Raw genomic sequence first — 3,341 nt, 5'->3', positions numbered from 1 at the left:
ACTGAGGTACCGGCCCGAGAGCCCCCAGACCCTGCCCAGGGCTCTGTGCCCACCTGCCCATCCCTCCTGGCACTGCTGCTCCCAGCAGCAGAGTCCAACTGGGCCCCCTCTCTCTTGGCAGCACCATCGGGATGGTGCTGGAGACCAAAAAGATTTTAAGGCTCTGCTTCAACAGCCTCTTTTTCCTTCGTCCACACTGCGAAATGCCAAGTGCTCAAGCAACCCTCTGTACTCGGGTAAGAGCTGGAGGAGACTCCAGTCCCTCTGGGCTGCTCCTGGCCCCCCCATGCTGCCTTAGGAGCGAAGATCCAGTCTCAGCTTCACTTTCCAACCCTCGTTCCTTCACCCCTTGCTGGGTTCCAGTGCTGCTGGCTGCTCTGCCCCCAGCACAGACCCTGTTCCTGTGTCCCTCCCCTCACACTGTGAGTTCAGATCAATGTCCTGGGGCACAGCAGAATCACAACTGCTGCTCTCTGTCATCCTTGCAGGCCCTGCAGTCCATGGACACCATGCTGGAGGTGATGGTGCTCAACTCTGCTGGCTCCAAGGGCTGTGAGATGCTGCAGGACATCTTGGAGGTCTGGACTGTGCACAGAGTGGGAAGGTGGAAGGAACCACCTCCAGGTGTTCCTCACTCTGGAGGGGAAGGAGCTCAGGGTTGTGTCCAGTCTTGTCCTGGCTCCTGTCAAAGGAGGACCCTCCCTGCAGGCCTTGCTTGAGGGCAGAGGAAGCCTGGAGGGACGGTGCAAGTGTTTCTCAGGAGAGGAGCCATGTTGTTGCTGCTGGGTTTGGTGTCAGCTTGTGGGGCTCACCTGCAGCTCCTCTGTTCCCAGGTTCTGCTGGACTACCTGTTCAGTGACATGGCAGAGGTGCAGGAGAGGGCCATGGGCAGGATTAGGCTGCTGAGCCATTTCCTGGCTGACTCTGTCACCAAGCAGGTAAGGACAGGCCACCCTCCAAGCCAGGTACAGCCACAGCCCCAAAGTGCCTTCAGACCTCACCTGCCCCCTTCTCCTCTGCCTGCCTCCCCCAGGCTGATGAGGATGAGGATGAGGATGAGGACGATGATGCTCCCAGAGAGCAGATCCAGATGCCAGTCCTGAGGAAGCTGCTGGGCCATCTGTTTTTCAAGTTGTTTAAGCCAGAAGAAACCGTCTCAATGGTGGTGGAAATTCTCTGCTCCCTCATGACTTTCCTCTCTGTGCAGAAATGTAAGAGAAGTTGTGGTGGGCCGCATTCCCAACAAGGGGCCTTGTGATGGCTCCTTGTTCTTGGTGTGGGTGCCACCATGTCCCCAGCGCTGCTGTCACCTCTTTTTAGGTGACACCCCAGAGAGCCATGCCCTGCCCCCAGAGCACTGGGAATCTGAGATCAACTCCTGGGTGAACGCGTCCGGTGCCTGCAAAGTTCAGGTATGGAGGCGTCCCACCTCGCTGGGCCTCTCACCTGTGCATCAGCAGGGGATTCGTGTGTGCAAAGGGGCACCGAGTCAGTGGGGATGTCCCTGGTGAAATGAGAATTGTGAGAAATTGTGGGTGGGAAATGGGAGGAGGAAAGGGAGGGAAAGGTGAGGGGAAAAGGACAACCACAGGAACGGCAATGTGAGGGGGGGGACTGTGAGGGGGACAACAGGGCGGGACATGTGAAGGCGGGCAAAGGCTGGGCCATGTGAGGGGCACGTAAGACCATGATGGGAACGGTAAGTCGGCGCACCGGATGGGCCCTGTGCGGGGGACCCGGTGCGGGGACACATGAGGGGAAAAGTCGGGGAAAATGTGAGGGGGAAAACGGATGGGACAGGTGCGGGCCGAGAAACAGGGCCCCGGAGAACGGTGAGGGGGAGCAACAGGGCGGGACATGTGACGGGGGGGAAAGGGTGGCAAAAGTGAAGGGAGAAAAGGGTGGGAAACCTGAGGGGAGAAAAGTGGGGGAAAGGTGAGGGGAGAAAATGGTGGAAAATGAAAGGGAAGAAAAGTAGGGGAAACATGAGGGGGAAAAGAGCTGGAAATATTAGGGGGAAAAGGATGGGAAACATGAAGGGAAAAAGGGCAGGAAATGTGAGGGGAGAAGAGGGCAGGAAACGTGAGAGGAGAAAAGGGCAGGAAACGTGAGAGGAGAAAAGGGTAGGAAACGTGAGGGGAGAAAAGGGCGGGAAACGTGAGGGGAAAAAGGGCAGTGGCTGGCACTGGCCTGTGCTCCCTTCCTTCCTGCCACAGGCCTTTGGGAGATACCTGGGGCCTGAAGAGAGGACAGACGTCGTCCTTGAGGCCATCGAGATCTTGGGACGCTCCAACCTCCTGAACAAGCATGGGCCAGTGGAGTTTCTGGAGGAGGCCATGAATTCCCCTGAGATGTGGCTGATGGATGTAAGTGGCCTCTGGTGGGATTGCCTTGTCCTTGAGCCCTGTCAGGTTCCTGCCTCCCTCCCTCCCTCCCAAAGTCAGGCATGTGAGGCTCCTGAAGCCACCCAGAGGCAGCTTAGCCAGATCTGCCTCAGCTGCTCTTGCTGTTGTTGCTGTCTGTGCTTTTCTCTTTTGGGTGCTGATTCCAAACCTCTGTTCAGATCTGGAATTAACCCCTTCCTTTTTGCCACATCTGTGCCTGGTGTGGTTGGCTTATCTCACGTGAACTTCCTTCTTTGATGGGTTAACTGCGTTATTTAAATCCCGACAGAGGGATAGGCAGGGCAGCCACAGCCGCAGCAATGGCAGCACCCCCCTGACCTCTGTTCCCTGCAGGTGCCAAAGGTGGTGAGACACATCTTTCGCTACGGTAACGAGAAAACCACAGCGATCGATCACCTCCTTGTGCTGATGGTGAATAAGTGGCCTGGCACGGTCATCACCACAGCTCTGGAGGCCACGCCAAATTTCAGGTACTGGCCCTGACCACCTGGAAGGCTTGTTCCCTGTGGGGAGATACTGGCTGCCAGACCCAAGGAACCCCAAAAGGAGCTGGGCCTCCATCCCACCACCCTTCCCAGCTCCCACACCCTGTCAGCCATGTCTACCTCCAGGCTAGCCTGGCCCAGGCTGCGCTGTGGTAGCCGAGGCGGCCATGCTGACGGCGCTCTGCCTTGCAGTGAAAAAGTCGGTGTGTGGAAGGTGATGTTCTCTGGGCGCCAGACTCTGGAGAAGGTTCTGAAGGAGCTGCAAGTCCAAGTCCAGGGCTGGCATGATGGCCTCTTCACTGGGCAGCAGAAGTCGTGCCTCACTTTCTTGTGTGTAAGTTCGCAGGGAAGGCCCACGTGCCCTTGGCCTCAGCCATGCCAGGGGAGCCCTGCCAACTCTCTGCTGCTTTTTTCCAGATGCTGGCCTACGGTGACGTGCTGGAGAACAAAA

The 3,341-nt window shown here is 57.6% G+C and overlaps 1 long non-coding RNA gene across 1 annotated transcript; it reads right to left on the bottom strand.

Annotated features, from left to right (window-relative positions):
- Window positions 1-1,120: 1,120 nt before the first annotated feature.
- LOC127061308 (uncharacterized) lies at window positions 1,121-2,365 on the bottom strand. The gene is made up of 3 exons (XR_007780816.1): window positions 2,232-2,365; window positions 1,447-1,504; window positions 1,121-1,199 (listed from the first exon to the last, which is right to left on the bottom strand). It is a non-coding gene; the product is annotated as an uncharacterized LOC127061308 (long non-coding RNA).
- Between the last annotated feature and the right edge of the window lie 976 nt (window positions 2,366-3,341).

The sequence above is a fragment of the Serinus canaria genome, unplaced genomic scaffold, assembly GCF_022539315.1.
Source record: "Serinus canaria isolate serCan28SL12 unplaced genomic scaffold, serCan2020 HiC_scaffold_541, whole genome shotgun sequence".
NCBI lineage: Eukaryota > Metazoa > Chordata > Aves > Passeriformes > Fringillidae > Serinus > Serinus canaria.
Note: the sequence above shows the minus strand (reverse complement) of the source record. Positions and strands in the feature narration are given on the sequence as shown.